Source organism: Onychomys torridus, chromosome 7 (assembly GCF_903995425.1).
Source record: "Onychomys torridus chromosome 7, mOncTor1.1, whole genome shotgun sequence".
In the NCBI taxonomy this organism is placed as follows: domain Eukaryota; kingdom Metazoa; phylum Chordata; class Mammalia; order Rodentia; family Cricetidae; genus Onychomys; species Onychomys torridus.
Window position 1 is genome coordinate 35851886 of NC_050449.1, and position 19911 is coordinate 35871796.

Sequence of the window (19911 nt, forward strand, 5' to 3'; positions counted from 1 at the left end):
ATCTATGTAAAAATTTCTGGGATAGAAGGAGTCATAAGCGGACAAAGTTTGAAAAAGCCATGATCTGTAGAGTACTTGGACCCTAGGGTCCCAGGAGAGCTCCAACTGTGCCATCTGCATTACAAGGCTGTATGTAGTAGAGCTCCAAACCCAAACACTGCTCTTCATCCTGCATGGGCATCATGGTGGTGTGGAAAACCAGGACACAGGACGTTTATGCTTCTCACAGACTAGGGACACATAAACTAGTTCCTAACCTCTCTCTCCTCCTCACCCATGGATGATCTAAACATCCCCCTCAGGTTTGCAGCAAGAATTCAAAAGAGAAACAGGAACACAGAAGCAGCCACTAAGGTACATGTCTTGTGGAATCAGTGCAGATGCCTAGAACACAGATGTTCCCGGAACATGTCTACCCATGGAACACATGTTTTCTCTGTATCACTTGCCAGAGGAAGACTGTGGAGTCCATTTCACGAGTGTATCACTGGTCACCTTGGAAACACCGTAAACACGGGGCTGTGCTCTGCTTAACTCCTGTATCTGTAAGCTTCCCATTGGCACCTGTTTTAGCACTATTACGATATGACTATTTATTTCACTGATCTACAGGGTGGTAAGTATCTGAAGAGCTACCGTGGGCTTCAGGAACCCGTGGATTGGAAGGTTCTTTGTTCCTGTAAAGTCACCACCGTCAATAGCAGACAACAGACCAGATGCTCTCTCGGCCACTAGTAAACGGCACCACAGCTCTTAGCAACGCCTGTCTCGAGCAGGACACCAGTGGAATTTTTAGAAATAGTTACCAAAAACATCAGAGAAATTACACTGTCATCCTCCATAAATTGGCAGTTCCAAAGACCAAAGTATGTGGGGAAGGCAAACTGTCGCTGTGGCAATCGAGGTCTCTATGTTCAGGCAGCGTCTTTGATCTGGAGGCTAATGAAGCGCATACACCTACGTAATTCAAGGGCAGCGAACTGGGACACAACTGTAGCCCGCACGAGCAACACAGAAGTGAACACTAATTCAAGCAAAGGTGTGGGCACTGGAGAGTTTTTCCTGAGTCTTCAAGCCTGAGCACAGCTCTCCCAGAGCCAAGCCTGGTGGTACCTGCCTATCATCCTCGACGCTTGACAGGCAGAGGTGAGAGAATCCTAGGTCCAAGGCAGCCTGGACTACAAGTGATTTCTAGGCCACACTGCACCACATAGTGAGGCTCTGCCTCAAAATTAAAATGAATAATAAAAAAGGCCAGGAGTACAGTTTGGGGATAGTGTCCTTGCTTGGCATATACAAGGCCCCAGGTCCAGTGCCCGAATATTCAGGATGTAAAAATATGTAGTGTTCTCTCTGAGATTACAAAGGGCCCCTGGGCCCCTTGACTGGTCATTTCCCAGCACAGTTCAATGAAGAGCCTCCCAGCAGTGCAGGCTGCACACATGGACACATGGCTATCCAACTGGAACCTTAAGAGGCCCAAATGGATTAGTAACACAAATGTGCTCAGATCTGCTATACTTTAGGAGGAATGGTAGGTGGGAAAGGAAGGGCTGAAAACCAAGAAGACTGAAAAATGAGGAAATGTAGAATGGACAGATCTTTAACTGCAGCCTTTTAAAAGGTTTGGGGGTTGCGGGTAATCTATGGCTTTCTGGAAATAACAGGAGTCAAGTTACACCCGTCTACCTCTGCCGTTGGCAGAGTTCAAATGCATTTTAAACTATTCTGAACCGGTGCTTGAAACCAGCGAGCCAGCGTGCCAGGAATCTTGGGTGATGCTGCTGGGTTCCATTACAGGTGGTGGAATATGTGAAAATCTCAAATCCTTTGTGCCTCCAGATCCCGATCCAATATCCTGTAAAGCACCTGGAGCCAGTGACAACAAGCACGGGAGGGGACATGGAGCACAGGGCACTTCTGCCAGGGGGCTGCCTGTCAGCAGAACATCCTGTCCCACACGGACACGATCAAACAACCTGGACTCGATGTTCCCACCCAAAAAGAGTGAGATTAAAATAAGTGTGAAACTCAACACAACCGAGAACAGAAAACGGGTTAAAGCTGACCTCGGATGCGAAGGTCAGTCAAGATCTAACCTCTGGGGAAGCAGTGTCAAGGCTGTCCACAGAAACAATGCGGAAGAGTGTGCTTCATAAACATAAACACTCCAGCCCTGCTCACAACTGCCCTGAGATAGAAATACAACTTCAGAGTGCCAAAAGGTAAAATCTACACCTGAGGAAAATACAATTACTGGCTTGTTTGCACACAGACTACCTCTGGAAGGAAACAGCAATGTAACTGAGGCTGAGAGAAGGAAGGCCTGAGGAAGGAGGGCAGAGAGGAGCCTGGCCACTACCCACTGTGAGGCAGCTGGGTCAGCAGACCCAGGCAGGCACCATCTTCCAGAGCAGGTGTTTTCATGAAACCTATACAGTATGATCTAATGACCTGTCAACTTTTTATTATTTGTTTATTTATTTATCTCCTAGGGATTTACAGTTTCTATGAAAAAAGAAGTCTGAGTTGGCTTTTGTGACATGTGGAATGTATGGTATTCTAATACCTTTAAAGGAATGAAGAGGAAGAAACAGGAACTAGAATGGATGACCAAATGGAGGCAAGCAGCGTTGTAAAAATGCAGGGAAGAAGGAGGAGAGCACATACCTGAGCCTAGGAAGTCAACTTCAGCACCGGGACTAGGGGAGGGGTGTAGATGGGGACAGCAGCCACCAGGTCCCACAGCTCCTCACTGCAAAGCTCCACCCTGGACTATGGACCATGCAGCAGGGCTACAGGGACATCCTGGCATGCCTCTACCAGCCAAGTGCAATTACACAACCATACCAGTTAGCAGAGATGGACTTAGGAGCCTTGGAACTTCGGGTCACCGGGTCACCACTGACTAGAGACCAACAAAGGGCTTTCACAGTGGAGCATTCTCTGACTAGTCTCAAGGACCAGAGTCACACTTTAGGAGAAGAAATAAAAATGAAGCAGGACGGTGGCAATACACGCCTTTAATCTCAGCATTCAGGAAGCAGAGGCAGGTGGATCTCTGTGAGTTCGAGGCCAGCCTGGTCTATAGAGCAAGTTCCAGGACAAGCTCCAAAGCTACACAGAGAAACCTTGTCTCAAAAAACAACAAATAAACAAACAAAAAAGGAAGAAGAACAAGAAAGAAGTAATAAAAATGACATCTAGCCTAACCTAGGAAATATCGTTTGCTTTGGACCCACTTCTATACAGTAAGTCAGTCTTCTCTACTTACAAGTGGAGACAATGGCAGTGTATCTGACTCTATTTACCCAAGGAAGGCAGACACTCCACTCTGAAGCACCTGCCAATACCGACTTCAGAACAAAGAAGGTGAACATTTTGTAAGTCTGCACCATTCTCCCTTAAAGTTCTCTGATGTTTCTTTCCAGTTTAGATGTCTGCTTCCTTCAGACGGCAAACTGACAGTGGACAGGAGTAAACAAATGCCTTTCATTTCCTCTGTGATTTTCTTTTTAACTTTACCAAATCATCCCAATTAGGCTGACTTGCCTGCTCATTTATGTATTAAATGGGTACTTATGGAGTGTATTTTACTTAGTGGGATCAGTGAACATGCATGTACCAGAGGCTGAATCTGTACTGAGCACTAAAGAAAGGAAGAAGAAACAAAAATCAAACTGTGACTCGGGGTATTTGCCCCTAAAAGGAAATAACATGAGATAATACCTGTACAACTCATACAGAAAGAGTGAAGTGGGGCTGGAGAAACTGTTTAGGAAGTAAGAACTTCCTGTTCTTGCAGAGGACCTGGGTTCAGTTTCCAGCATCCATGGAGTGGCTCACAACTGTCTCTAACTCCAGTTCCAGGAAGGGCAGTGACTCTTCTGAGCTCCATGGGCTCCTGTACACATGCAATGCGCGTCCACATGCGCACGCACACATACATACACACAGAGGCTCATATATAAATACAGGAAATGGTTAACATTTGAAAGCATGATGAAGTAGATGAATCCTGGGCCATCTAGTGGGAGGGCCAGTTGGAGAAAAATATTCTAAGTACGAGAGACAAAGGAACACAAACAGGCCTAAAACATTACCAATACTGTTAGAATACAGGGATAGTGGGGGTGGAAGGCACAGATGACTACTGCCCAGGAAGATGTTCAGACTATGCTGTCCTTGCTCAAGCCAGAGGTTACCCTGTGGAGATACAAGAAAGATAACTTTTCATAGAGCACTGTGGACCCAATGCAAAGATGGGGTTCCTGATCTTCAGCAGGAGAAACATAAGTCAAAGAGATGGGATCTTACGAGTCTTACAAGGCAGAGCTATTTGTTCACATCAGGGAAAGTGTCAACAATTTCAGCATAGACAAGGGAGTTGAACCATGCCACAGGGAATTGAGGAAATAAAGAGTCAGCAGAGACAAAGAATATGGGCCTGATCTTTGAGGGGCTTGGATGGATGTGGAAGAGATGAACAGCTGAAGAAAACCCAGAGGTTAGTAATTGTTTATTTTTAAGGTCAAAAAGAGAACAGCACTGGCTAAGTAGGAGCAGTGTCTGGGAAGGTCAGCAGGTCAGCCATAAGTGACATAACAAAGCCAAAGAAGGGACACGCCTGGGTCACTTTCCACAAGCCCCAGGATACCAGCTTTCCTCATTTTTCCCGTTTACTTTCTTAGCCATTTGACTTTCACTAAGTGTGGATTCCTCCCTTAACCTCACCATAAAAAAGCTTTCTATTTTCGACACCAAACCTCACTAGATTCCTCAACGCTATATCCAAGGAAGCTGTAGGTCTTTACTTGCTTCATTTTCTGAACAAGTGTTTCTGGCCCATAGCACAAGTGCATCACCACTGAAACACAATCACTTTAGGACAATGTATGGATGTGTTATATACTTCCGTCTGGAAAAGACTTTAAGAATCTAAAGATTAGAGTCTGCTAATCACCTTATTGATTTTAAAAACTATATTATCTGATCCGAATGTTCTGAAACTTCTGTTTGAAAGTAAGCAAACAGTAAGGTCAGAACCACAGGACCTGTAGCTCCCGCCCTGGGGCATTCCTTTCGTTAGCTGAGCTAGACTTGGCAATAAGTGCAGCCAAATGCCTTCCCTCTCTGAGGCAGACATAGCCACAGCCACACCAGAAGACAAGAGTCAGTGACAGACACAGCAATCTGACTGAGCCTGAAAATGTGCCTTATGTTTTGTCCTTCCAGACCACGTTTCCCAGGCTAGAGAGATGTGTATTTTCTACTCAAAGATTAAGTGGCTTTTAGACATATAACTTTAGAATCTGCCTTGAAGTTTCATGAAAAACTTTCTGTGTCCATAGGTACATAGCTAAAAAATCCCTGTTAAGGGTCTTAATCCCATTAACGAGGTGTAAGTCATATATACTAGCCATGCCTTCCAAATGGACACCTCAGGACACAGTCTAAGGCAGTAAACAAGTTGGGTCTTCTCTATGACACTCCCACTTTAATCTGTACTAAAGTTATGTACCCCTCAACTCTGTTACCCCTGGGCATCATGTAAGATGCCCTCTTTGGTTAAAAGGTAAAGAAAATATAAAGAAGTAAAGTAAAAGTAAAGAAAATTCTAATAAACTTTCAGAGCTACCATGCAAAGACATGGTTAGCCAACTTGCTAACTCTGCTCTTCACATTCCAAATGCAAGACAAGACAAGTCTAGTTGATAATCCAGCATCACCGCACACCACGATCTCACTCCTGTCAATCACCGTATTTGCAAAGCCTCTTGGTCAACGGCATTCCACATAACATCTGAGCAAAATGTGTACCATATCATACTTTCTTGAAAAAAAAAAACATATATCAATGAAAACACAGGCAGATGAAATATGAATTCCTCAAATTCTTCATCCCTAGATCACAGGTCTTATAAGCAACATGAACTTTAGACCACTTGACAAAAATTTCTGCCCTTAGTGACATCAGAGATGCTAACCCTGTGGCTTTATGTTACCAGGGAAGCTCTGTGTTCTCTATTGCGGGCCACACAGAATGTAAGACACACTCAATGTTGGCAAGGTTTTCTCAGCTACAGGTACACATCGGCAAACACAGCTGATACATACACTTGAGTCTAGTGTATTCAAGCACAGTACCCAAAATGCCTGACCCAAGTGTACTGTCCCAGGGGGAGGAAACAACAAAGTACCTCTTTATACAAAAATATTTCGAAAGTATTCATTTCTAAATAACTCCTAATGCTCATAGTTTCTAAATGACTAAAAATCCTGCAATCCAACTACCTATGTCCCTATTTGGCACTCTGAAACAGAAAACAAAATACTTCCAGATACTTGGCAACCACAACACAAAGGTTAGCGTTTACTATGCTCTTTACTTCTACATCTTCCGAAGAGACTTCCCCCTGAAACCCTCCCACCTAACTCCTTCCCAAACAAATCAGCACCCACCCTAACCTTTCTCTTTGACCCAGAGCCCATCTCATGGCCTCATCATTGCACTTACTCAGAGCAGGATTAGGCACATTTACTCTTGAAGCAATGTCCCCAAACCAAATGTCTCCACACAGAGATTAACAATCACTTTAAAGCCTGGAATTTTCCGCAGGCACTCTCTGAAAGAGACACACTCACACTTATCTGTGTTTACAGCCTGGGAAACTGAGGGGATTTGCTCAGGTTCCTGGGGCCCGACCAGCATGCTAAGTCACCCTTTCTGTATCTAATCTGCTGAGCCATGCTGACTTCATTAAAAAAGGAATATACCATGTCAACAGTATACAGCACCACGTACAAATCCTAGAAATAGAGTTTGCTAAAGGGGATGAAAATTATTGCAGCCAAAATTCTTATTATAACTACATCAAAGTCACTGAACCCGAGCACAAAACGGGTAGCCCCGCCTGGCCATTCACCAAAGGGGTAAACTCTTCCCAACCACTCTGTCCCCAGAACAGTAATGCAGACCTCCCCTCCTGAACCGATTGCTTATGCACATTTTCCTGCAGCTGCGAATCACAAGTCTAAGGTCATTACCTAGCTGTCTACAGACAACTTCATTATCTCTGCACTACAGAAGCAGCAAGGCAAGCTGCCATCAAGGCCAAGTCTCATCAGGAACAGACAGCTAATGTATCACTCAACAGCCTTCTGGAGATAACAAAGCACTCTAGCAACCATGGGTTGCCAGATGCAGAGAGCACGCCAAAGTTCACTCATGAAAACAAAGTCACAAGCTCCTTCCCATGCAGGGCTTCAGTACTGCTGCCTGTGGCCATGAGTGCTGACTCCAGAGCTAGGCTGCCTGGCACTAATGACAGAGTCCACCACCCTGTGTGGCTGTAGACAAGTTGCTGAAGATCTCCAAGCCTTCATGTGCTTATGTATGGGAAGGAGTCATAGAGTGCCCCTAAATTCTACCTCAGAGACTTGCTGAAGCACAAGCGGAGCAATACCAAGGGAATCATCTAGCATAAGAGGCACCTAAGAGATGCTGGTGTCCTTCCTGTCTACTATCCCACCACTATTACCTCTGAGTGGCCATGGAAGCAAGAGTATCAGGTTGGGCAGCTTACTTATAATTAATGTTAAATAGACTTGGTCTGACTTCTTAGGGCCCATGACTTTGCTGATTAATGCCAGTTAATGAGACAGCACAGTAAAAACGTCTGATGTTTATAATGCCTTCCTTGTTAGCCGGATGACTTTCTGTCACCTTTCCCCACCTGCCTGAGGGATAAAATATGTAAGTCGAAATGAATGCTTTTAGAGATCTGATTTATGAAGGATTAATCACCATCTATACATTTCTTGTAATCATTTATCAAGTTTCATGAAAACACATATTGCTAAATGAATGAAAGTTATTCTTTCATAAAGGTTACTTGCCTTTATAAAACTTAGGTCTTGTCCAGGCAGTGGTGGCACACACTTTAATCCCAGCACTCGGGAGGCAGAGGCAGGTGGATCTCTGTGAGTTTGAGGCCAGCCTGGTCTACACAGCTAGTTCAGGACAGCCAGGACTGTTATACAGAAACACTATCTCGGAAGAAAAACAAAAGAAAAACAAAACAAAAAAAAAAGGCTTAGGCCTTAAATTATTAATGATACCCATTAAAAACATGACCTTAATGAGTCACTGCAATAAGGGTTTAATAATTTAGATTTGTTTTCAACATAGTAAGAATTGAAAATCTTTCCTAATTTGCTTCTAACTTATGGATGAACTAACAATGCCATGATTATAAATAAAAGTATCCTCCAAAAAAGGAAGTCCTATTATTGCAATAATGGCATATGTCAATCAGAAAACTTAGTGTTTAAAGTCGTCACACTAAATTACTAAGATAGAACATTACTGAGATATGTGTATGACAAGGATAGTGCTGAAACTAATGAGCTCCTGAAAAATCACCTCTAGTATTTCACAGCTCCATTCTGCAAGGCTTCCATGTCTCAAATCCATCTGTTTGCCAAAACGTATCTGCAAATCAACACTCAGAATTCCTGTAGTTACTTGTAAATACACGCAGAGGGTTGGAAATGGGAGTCACCCAGTGAATGCCTGCAGCTGAGGCCGAACTGGGTGGGACCCTGCCTTGAGTTCCAGGTCTCATACTGTGAACAAGTTCCCATTTGGGGATCTATTCAGTGCTAGGAGTTTCATGGGTTCTGCATTTCTGCTGAGGTCGCTATTTAAGAAGTCTCCCAAGACTGGTGCTGAAATGGTGTGCACTCCAAAGACACAGGAGGCCCTGCTGTGCCTCAAGGAGAAAACACGCCTGTTGGATAGTTTCCCTCAGACCAATCACAGTGCAGTGAACTCACTGGGAACCAAGCGAATAACAAGTGCCTTGAAACAGACCCATCAAGAAGAAGGTTATGTATGTACTGTCATTGCTCATTTGACCGACGGTGTCTTCAGGGTCACAAGCTCACAGGAAGGAACCTGTATTTCCTGTGGGAACAACAGTTGCACATCCACTAACTCAGGGTGACTTTGCAGAAGAATAAAAACTTGGTTGAAGAACAACTCTAGGGAAAGAAGACTAGACCAAGAGAAGTGAGGACAGGCCATGTAGTAAGACAGGAAGGGCGGAGGAATCAGCAGGGAAAACTGGCACCAGTCAATAATTAATCCCAGAACAGTGACTACACATCTGAAAAAAAAAACAAAGAGAGGAGAGAAGAAAGTGAACACCAACCTTAGAGCAGCACAGGGCAGACCTCGACTCCAGACAAAAGGCAAGAGCAAGCTTCCCCAGGGAGGCGAACAGGCATTCCTCCTAAGGACTGCTGTACACCCTTGACTTAGACATCACAACAAACATCTCCAACACAAAAAGAAGCTGGGCAGTGAACTCAAAAGCTTCTGATCATCAAAAGACATTAAAAATGTAAAAGACATGTCTGAGACTGGAAAAAGATTATGCATTATACATAAAATATAAAGAGTTGTTTTTTAAAAGAAAAATTTAAATCCAACGGAAAAATGGATAAAAGACATGAACAAGTATGTATCAGGAGAGAACTCTCAACTAGCTAATAAATTTATGTAAAAGATGACCACCCTTGATAATCCAGACAAAAATGAAAATCTCACCAAATTTGCGCGCACACACACACACACACACACACACACACACACACACACACACACCCCAGTTTAAAAACTCTGATGGCAGAAGTACTGAGGAAAAGCACGCCTGTACTGGAAAGTGCTCATGGTACTAGCATAGAGCACAGGTGCAAACATCTTACAGCCCAATAGATCTCTGGACAGCAACACTGAGGATAAATGGATCACTTTTCATTTGGAGACAGTGCCTGGAATTTCTGTTCATCCTGCCTCTACCTCCAGAGTGCTGGGATCACAGGCATGCATCACAAGTCCTACCTACAAATAACATCAATTCTAGCTCTCAAGGAAAATTCTAGAGCAGAGGTTCTCAACACATAGGCTGTGACCCCTGTGGGAGTCAAATGACACTTTCACAGGGGTCACCTAAGATCACTGGAAAACACAGATATTTACATTACAATTCATAACAGTTGCAAAATTACAGTTATGAATTAGCAATGAAAACAATCCTAAGGTTGGGGGTCATCATAGCATGAAGAACCGTATTAAAGAGACAAGGGTAAGAATGCCCATAAACAGCACTTTGAAACTACCAAACTCCTGGAGCAAAGGACCTCTTACAACATAGACATAAAATGAAATGTTATACAGCAATGGATTAACAGCAGCTCATTAAGCTTCCTCACCAACATGAATACACTTAAAACAATGCTGGGGGGCTGGGCATTTAGCTCTGGGTTCAGTCCCGAGAACTTAAAGGAAAAGCGTGAAATACACACACCCACGTGTGTGTGTGTGTGTGTGTGTGTGTGTGTGTGTGTGTGTGTGTGTGTATCTCAGTTTATACAAATTTCAAAACATGGAAAAATAATCATTTCCGATCATATACCTAAGTGGCTTAAAAAAAAGAACTCAGGTCTGGGAAGATGGCTCAGTTAACGAAGTACTTGTGATGCAAGCATGAGGACCCAAGTTACATCTTCAGCGCACACACACACACACACACACGTAAAAATCTCAGCACTGAGGAGGCAGAGACATGAGGCTCTCAGGACCTGCCAGCCAACCAACCTAGCTGAGGCAAGCTCCACATTCACTTAAAGACCCTGTCTCTTAAAAACCCAAAGAAGATGAAGAACAAGCAAGGAAGATACATGACCTCTGGCCTCTCTACACATTTGAATGTATACACACACACACACACACACACACACACACACGCATGCACATACATGTGTATGTACACATAAACAGAGAGAGAACCCATAGGATAACTAACCAGAGAAGAATGGAGTTGAGCACAGCCATACGCCTGCGAGGTGCCCTTGGAGGACGGAAGCCTTTGATTAGGAAGGGCTTGGGGCAACATCACCACTCTTCAATCCTCGGTCTGTTTGGCTGCTCTTCCCTCCATCAGCATCGCACCCAAGTCTACTTTGTCCTCCGTTTTTATCCCTCTACTCCAACTCAAGCAGTCATCCCCTCTGCCACGGTCTCCTCACCCGCATCCCCTAACTTCCTGTCAGCTACTCAACATGTAAGTCAAGCGGAGTCTTCAAAATGCTGATGGTCTCCTTCCTCACTTAGAGTAAAACCAACCTCAGCCCTGTCCCTTCCAGGCTTTACCTCCTCAGGTTTCCTGAGATCCTCTCTCTGCTCTCTCTCTAACCCCACTTCCTTGCTCTTTCCTTCTGCCTCGAAAACCCGCCAAGCTGACTTCCCCTTCGCTGGCTCTTTGCCAAGAACTTCATCTCTGCAGGCAAGTGTCTCAAGTTTAAAGTCAAATGTCTCTTTCTCAAACAGGCTGTCTCTGACCACATTATACAAACAGCGTCGCAATGTCTCTGTCCTCACCCACTGTCTCTCTCGTCTCTTCTACTCTACAGGGCACTTCTTGTGATGGATCTGTTAGTCTCTTCACCAGAGTGAGGCTGTGTCAGCCTCATTTCGTGTTACCCACAGAAGAGCCTGGCACTTAGCAAGTACTGGGTGGATGAATGGAACTGAGAATCATTATCCAGTTATTCTGAATAGACAAGACGCAGTATCTACTGACAGGGAAATGAAAATCAAGCACACTGGGGGAGGGTCACAGATGACTGGGAAGAATTTGGAAAATCGCTGGGAAAGTATTAGTCTAAGAACAATCTTCTTAACACCTTACCATCTGCAACAGTACTTTGAGCTACACTGCTAAGGATGGTTAGTGAACTGCTAATCCAATTTTCATACAAGATCCTGAGCTTTGAAAAACATAACTACCTAAAAATCATCTGGTGTATGCATGTGCGTGTGCATGTGTGTGTGTGTGTGCGTGTGCGTGTGCGTGTGCGTGTGTGTGTGTATTCCTGAGGATAGTTAGTGAACTACTAATCAAATCTTCACATAAGATCATGAGCTTTGAAAAATGCAACTACTTAAAAATCTCCTGTGTGTGTGTGTGTGTGTGTGTGTGTGTGTGTGTGTGTGTGTGTATTTAGTCTTCTACTTTAAAAAAAACAAAAAAAAAAAAAAAAAAAAAAAAAAACATTGTGCTTAAGAGGATGCTTCCAAGAGCTGGAGATGGCTCAGTGGTTAAGAGCACGTACTACTCCTATGGAGGATGTGTGTCAGAATGCTCAAACCACCTGTAACCCATTCCAAGGGATCCAATGCCTCTTCTGGACTTCACAGGCACCTGCACTCCCATGCACGTACCTACACACAGACACACATGTATATACATGGAAATAAAAAGAAATCTTTATTGTTTTTAAAGCATGCTTTATTAGTTCATTCTGACTGGTAAATAGTTTACACAGGTTACCTTTCTATGCCTGTGTCATCGATAGTAAAATGAAGCTATCCATTGCTGTTTCCGAGTTGTGAACATTATGAAAGAAAATTCTTCCAATGGAAGCATCTAGTTAGCATATAGTAAGGAATGAATAAATAGTTGTTGTTGTGAACACTGAGAGGAGGGACATCATAACAAAGAGGGACCTCAGATAAACCACCAACATCCTCTCCCTCTTGAATGGACTATTAACACACAACAGCTGGAACACACCAAGACTAATCCTATCCCCCTAACAGGTCAAGTGGACACAAAGTTCATAGAGAAGTGTGGGCAAAGCACTCTGAGAATATGGAGGGTATGACTAACTTCGCTAAGGAGATGGGTCACACATAATAGGGCCTGAAAAGGAGCCATTAGAAACTCATCAGATGGGAAAGAGGAGGAGCTGGTGTCTATGCAGAAGTAAATGATAGACGCAGGTAAAGAGAGAGACTAGTGTGGCTGCTGTGGTGTACTGAGGGAAGAAGCCTGGAAGGTGGAGAACAGCTGTGATCCCACCACAAGGACCTGTTTGTGGAGTTTATTCTCTTCACTGGGCAATGCAGAAAGGGAATGGGTGTTAAACATATTTTGATGGCAATCTTTTTAAAACAGAAGAACATCCTTATGTCTTTAATTACTACAAAGATCCTGGATCTGTTAACCTAAAGTGGAAGATAAGGTAAGCCTGAATTCCTCAAACCATATAAGCAATTCCTCTATTAGCAGGGACTGGGCTGGAATCTGGCCTCCCGATCAACCAGTTTTAGGATGATATTGTTAAGCCACATGTCTCCACAACAGCAGATAAAACCTGAGTTTACTATGTGCATATGCTGTGTTGCTTGCATTAGCATCTCTTTTAACTCTCATGACACTCATAAAAGGCACTATTAACCCCATTTGAGAGATCAGAAAACCCAAGCCAAACAAGGCTTGCGTTGTTGGACTAGTGACTGACAGAGCCAGGATCCCACAGGAGGCTGACTTCAAAGCCCTAAAATTAAACCAGCCTGCTGAAATAGGGCATTGCTCAGTTCGTTAAGCATCATGTGCACAAAAATCATTTGTGTGTACCTGCTATAGTTTAAAGCATTATGCTGGGTTGGTGACTCTTAAAATTTTACTGGGCAGAACCATCATGGGGCAGAGCACTAGACACAGATCCCCTGGCTCCACCCAGAGATTTTGGTTCAGGGAGCCTAGGAAGGAATCAGGTAATCTACTTTTTAACTGCAAGTTCTGTCCCTTATGGGTTCCCTTGTTCTGTGAATTGTGCTGGTTAGCTTTGAGATTCAAGGTGATGTTGGAGCCTCCTGACCTCTGGGTATTTCCGATACTGGAACACAAAGACTGCACACGATCGAGGTTACGTGAAATGAGAAAGAGAGGGTTACCCTCTTACAGGCAAAGGGGAGCACAATGAAGAGCATCTGCCTTGGGAAATGGAATGACAGTCACAAAGAAAACTGGGGACAGCTGGAGAAGGCCCTGAATGTCAACCACTACACTAGAGGCTTTACTTAGCGCCTGCACTGGAAAGCAGCTAGCTAATGGTTTGTGAAGAGAGAAAAGAAATAATGATAGCCACATTTTCTGTAAGAGTTCCTTCACAAAGCTGGGCAAGATCAAGTGGAATCAAAGTATCACACATCAAGACAGCTGGCCGACCACAGATCTAAACCCCAAGAGAAAAATTGGGTGGCATCGCCTCAAAGGGCAGGAATGGCACTCCATGACAAACTGCATGTAGGGCACAGCTCAGGGGTATTTTTCACCTACTAAGCCAAATCATAGCACTATCAGCTTCAAGGTACTTTTCAGAACTCTTCCTGGAGTTCAGTGGTAAACCATTTGCCTAGCATGGGTAAGGCCCTAGGTTCAATCCCCAGTACTGGTGGCCTGCATAGCCCACATATATGTTATACCATTTAAATATCCAGAAACGTGCGCGTGTGCGCGCGCGCGCACACACACACACACACACACACACACACACACACACACACAAGAACAACATAATCTCATTTTACACAGAATCCTAACAAGTATCAAGCATCCAATTTCCAAACCTCAGCAGTTTGGAAGCAAAACTTACAAGTGCAGAAGAACCTTCTATGGAGTTGACGGTCAACAGAAGAAATAAAGGCTTAAAAAGGACACAGGATCACACCCAGTGAGTTCTCCAAAGTTGTTTGTTCACACATACAAATGATTCCTCCAAGATATGAAATGAGTGGGGATCTTAGTGATGTAAAACTCCTACTACAAAACATTCTTTAAAACAAGCAATATCTGGCTGGTCAGAAGACACAAGGTTAAAAGATGGTTCACACATACCAATATAACCCCTCTCAATAGCAGTCATGCCACAAGCCAACAAAGAAGGCAGGAGGCCCACTGTATGAATCTCAGTCTGACAGTGACCTGTGCTTTCACACAGCATCAACTGAACATGTGCTCCATGGATGAGGTTTAACTTGGGTAACATTTTCCTGGTGACTGTGCCTCTGAATCCATCTTCATCCACAACAAAAGCAACACTGTCAAGGTAGCCTTAAGCATATACATCCTGTCATCAGTTACTGAAATGAGGCAATATCCTATGACAGGCCCTGCTGTTGTGGGATACTTGCACCCTGTGTGAAGATATATTGCTGTGAGTGGATTAATAAAGAGCTGAACAGCCAATAGCTAGGCAGGAGATACAGCTAGGACTTCTGGGCAGAGAAAGAAGGAGGAGATAATCAAGCACAGAGGAGATGTCAACAAGACATGGAAGAAGTTGGACATATAGAATGAAAGAAAGGTAAAAAGCCACAGGGGAAGTTGTAGATGAACAGAAACGGGTTAATTTAAGTTATAAGAGCTAGTTAGGAGCAAGCCTAAGCTATAGGCCGAGCTTTCATAAACAAAAAGAAGTCCCCGTGTCATGAATTGGGAGCTGGCAGGACAGAGAAAGACTTGTTACACCACGTCCCACAGCAACAGGCTGTGTGACAACCTTCAAAGGAAGCAGCAACACATGAAGGGCCCCTTGCTCTGTTCCCCAACACCTATCAATGTTTATTAAGGATTAATACTGGCCGGGAGGTGGTGGCGGCACATGCCTTTAATCCCAGCACTCCAGAGGCAGAGCCAGGCAGATCTCTGTGAGTTTGAGGCCAGCCTGGTCTACAGAGGGAGTTCCAGGACAGCCAGGGCTACACAGAGAAACCCTGTCTCGAAAAACAAAACAAACAAAAACAAAAAAACAAAAATAATGAATATTGTTTCACCATTATTCTAAGGATTTCATCTATTCTGTGTAATGTGTTTGCACATGTGCACACAGGTATGAGGGTCAGTCATGGATGTCAGCTATCTCCCTGATATTTTGAGACAGTCTCTCACCAAACCTGCAGCTCACTGACTCAGTCCCTGGGATCCTGCTGTCCTGACCCCCCAATACTGGGATGACAGGTATGCTACCGCAGCCAGCTTCTTTAGGAGGGTGCTGGGGAACACAGGTCCTCACGTGTGCATGGCAAGCCGTTCACCTACTGAGCTACCTCCCCAGCCATTCATCTATTTTGTAAACATTTAGAAAGTATCTTCATAGGAGAAATTTAGGTATTCCCTGACTGAAGTTATACTCAATTCTGATCATTTAAATATATACTAACACATGAGCTTTATATATCCTTATGCAGACGGAAAGCAAGTCCATCATCTCAAAACTACTAGAGAGCTTGAGATGGCATCAAACAGCAGCAGAAAGGCAACTCAGTCTTCCTTCCTTTCTTTCTTTTTTAAAGACTGATTTTACTTTTACGTGTATGTCTGTGGGTATATATCTGTGAGAATATGCCACACGTAGGTGCCCACAGAGGCCAGAGGAAGGTTATGGATCCCTTGGAACTGGAGCTCCAGGCAGTTGTGAGCCCCCCGACCTGAGTGCTGGCAACTAAACTCTGGTCCTCTGGAGAGCAGGGTCTCTCTCCAGCTCCACAGCTGTAGCATTTTTACTACTGGAACAGAATAGAACTAGGCCTGATGTATTTCTCAGGCACTGCAAAGACTAGAGAAAATAAAGACATGCTTGCACCCAATTTCACCAAAAATTAGCATTATAGAAGCCGGGCAGTGGTGGCACACACCTTTAATCCCAGCATTTGAGAGGCAGAGGCAGGCAGATCTCTGTGAGTTCAAGGCCAGCCTGGTCTACAGAGTGAGTTCCAGGACAGCCAGGGCTGTTACACAGAGAAACCCTATCTGGAAAAAAAAATTTTTTTTTAAATTAGCATTTTGGTACTTCAGGAAATGGGTCAAACATGTGATAATACTAGTCAACAGAAGCACTCAGCTGCCCCATCCAAAGAGTACACTGGCTGGGAGTGGCACCTGCTCCCCAGAAGCTTACAGTGTAGGGACCCTGACTAACCAAAGAAATATGCCTAAAAATGACATTTTTTCTAACCACAAATTGTGACCTGTGAATCGATTTTGTGGGATTGTGTCAGCATTTTCGTTCCAGTGAAAGAAAGCGGACTATAACAGAATCAGCAGACGGCACCTAACAAGGGTAAACACTGCTGTGTGAAACCAGACATGGTGCCTCATGCCTCTGACCTCAGCACCGGGGAGGCTGGGACAGGAAGAGTACAGTGAGTAGCAGGCTAGCCTGAGCTACACAGTGAGTTCAAGGCCAACCATACCAAGAGATCCTGCATCAGAACAGAACAAAACACACACACACACACACACACACACACACACACACACACACTCCTTTGTGAAACTTCACATTCATATGCAGGTGTATGTACTAGATCACAATGTCCTTATTACTGTGAGGTTTTTGGCTTTTCCTAAGTTAAAAAGTCATTACATAGAGAAAAGACTCACAGCCAAAGGACCCAGGCTGACTAACCATACTTAGCCCTTAGGCCCTGCTCAAGCTCTCTGCTTAAGACAAGCCTATGGAAACCTACTCAGGACCTACAGAGACAGACACAGACACAAAGAAGAAACACAGCCACGGGTAGGCCCCGCCAAGCCTGTGTTTGCCGGGGAAGGCCTTGCCACCTTTCACAAACAATCTGTTCAAGCTCTCTTTGCTCAGGATGGACCCATAGAAACCTATGGTAGAGCTCCTTGGCACACACACACAAACAGAGAGAAGAGAGACAAGTCCCAGCCAAGCCCTTAGCTGGCCTTGAGGTCCTGCCAGCCCTAAGAGGGTGCCTACAAACCCGTGTAGCTAAGCAACCTTGGACTGAAGCTCCTCCTTCCTCCACAGTCTGTCAACACTTCAACTCTCCCAATCAACTTTGCTCAACTACAACTTGTGCAGCCCTGCCTGTGCCCCTGTGGGGCATCTCTTCCCTTTCTTAAGTCCCAGATTGTCTCCCTATTAGCAGCCCCAGAAGCCTATACTGTCCATTCTCAACACACAGTTCACCACAGATCCTTTCACACCATTCCCAGGAAGCCAAGATGGGGGTCTCCTGGTAGCTCTCCCAATCTCACTACCACTTGGAACAAATATATGCTCCCCAAATTGCTATCAAAGCATGCGCTTTGAGAAGTCCTGGAAGGGACAGACCTAGTAACCCAGGAGTGTAGGAACAGCTGCTCTCTCCCAGTAAGACACCAAACCTTACAGATGAGGACACACATTTTCCTGATTCAGTGATTCCCAAAGCTAAGTTTCCCACCAAGGGGAGCATCTTCCATACCCCAGGCCTCAGGGAGTCTGGGAGCATCCTGGCTAACTCCCACTGCCCAGCCTCTCTCTGTCAATGCTCCGTCCTCCCGGGGTCCCAGGCCTGGCCTCCTGCCCCCACTGCCCCCCTTAGGAGAGCACGCCTAGGGCCTCTGGCCCTGGCGGAGCGGCGGCCGAGCTACACTCACCCCTCGGCCCGGGAGGCGGCGGCTGCTCCGGCTGCGCCTCCGCCCGCCCGGCCACCGCCGTCGCCTCCGCTCAGCCTCCGGCCTGCTCCCGGCCGGCCCCGGTCCGGCTCCGCTTCACCTCGACCCCCTCTCCGGCCGCCAGAGCCCAGTGTCCTGCATTGACCCGGAAGCAGCTTTCGAGGGGGCCCCCCAACAACAACACGTGACCCCGCCGCACGTGTCACGTCCGCTGCGTGATTGGGAGGGGCCGGGCGCAGAGCCTCCTAGACCAAGCTGCGGTTGCCATGGCAACCGGGATGGTGGTCTCCACCTAGACATCAGAAATGCACTCTCTCCGCTTGCTTTTCTGACTGGCGCACCAGGGACCACCCCAAGATCCAAGGACCGATCGCTTGCAAGAGAAATGTCTTCGGAGAAAGGATCTGGGACTGAACCTGGCCAAACACACCTGCAATCTTGGCCTGACTCTGTGACCCTCATTATTTGTGACACTACCTGTCTCTGACTTCACTGACCTCATCTATAAAATGTGCTGTAAGCTCTCTGTACTTCATAAGCATCTAGGTGTGGGGACAGTCTGACCTTTGTTCTGTGCCCCCTCCAGTCCTGTGGCACCCGGAACTTTCAACTAACAGTTAACAGCTTTCGCCTATTGAGTGCTTTATTACCCATCAGCCACTAAACACATGAGATTTAAAAAATAATAGTAATAAGAGCCGGCGGTGGTGGAGAACACCTTTAATCTCAGCACTCGGGAGGCAGAGGCAGGCGGATCTCTGTGAGTTCGAGCCCAGCCTGGGAAAGGCTCCAAAGCTACAGAGAAACCCTCTCTCAAAAAACTAATTAATAATAATAATAATAATAATAATAATAATAATAATAATAATAAACAACTTCTGCAAAGCTCCTAAAGGAGATATTTTGTATAATTGAAACTTGAAGTTGGGAGTCCAGTGATCTGTCAAGACTACCTACTTAGTCAAAATAGCCAGGCTGAGACTAGAAGCCTGTCAAGCTAGTTCCAAAGAACATATGTTTCACAACAGGCCATGCTTAGCCCCATCTCTGGAAGCCTCACACCTGGATGCTGGGCTGTTTGCTTTTGTGTTTTCTCTGTTCATTGCTTCGTCGGACATTGCCTGTGGAATGGAGATGGTGCAGGCTGATGCTGAGGAGGACTCAGCTTTGCACAGATACATGAGTGGAAACTCTAGGATTTGCAGAGATCTCTATGCAGGAAGTCCATGTGCATTTGTGCAGAATGTGTCCAGGAAGATGTAGGGGAATGCTATGAAAAACACATATGAATATATTGATATTTTCCTAGAGAGAGGAAAAAAAACTTTAGGTAAGTCTGAGTATAGTTTACCATCCTCAGTCCCTGGGGACTTAAATTGGTCATTTTCTTTTGTCTTGTCCCATTGATGGGACTTAGGCTGGAGGGAGACATGAGAAGGACCTGGTTAAGGAGCGAGTTCCAAGGACAAATGAGTCAGGCAGTGAGTGGGCTTACAGAACTCAGAAAGGTGAGTGCCTCCAGTTCAGGAAAGCACTTTACTTACGAAAGTAATGACTTGGAGGGACTGGATAGGCAAGACTACAGCCA

The 19911-nt window shown here is 45.1% G+C and overlaps 1 protein-coding gene across 1 annotated transcript in view; it reads right to left on the bottom strand.

Moving 5' to 3' along the window:
* The window catches only part of Tbcel (tubulin folding cofactor E like), a 59897-nt gene extending 41393 nt beyond the window's left edge, over nt 1-18504 (bottom strand). Inside the window, exon 1 of the mRNA XM_036192465.1 lies at nt 18306-18504. The gene's annotated coding sequence lies outside the window, so the exon portion shown is untranslated. The remainder of the gene's footprint in view (nt 1-18305) is intronic.
* Between the last annotated feature and the right edge of the window lie 1407 nt (nt 18505-19911).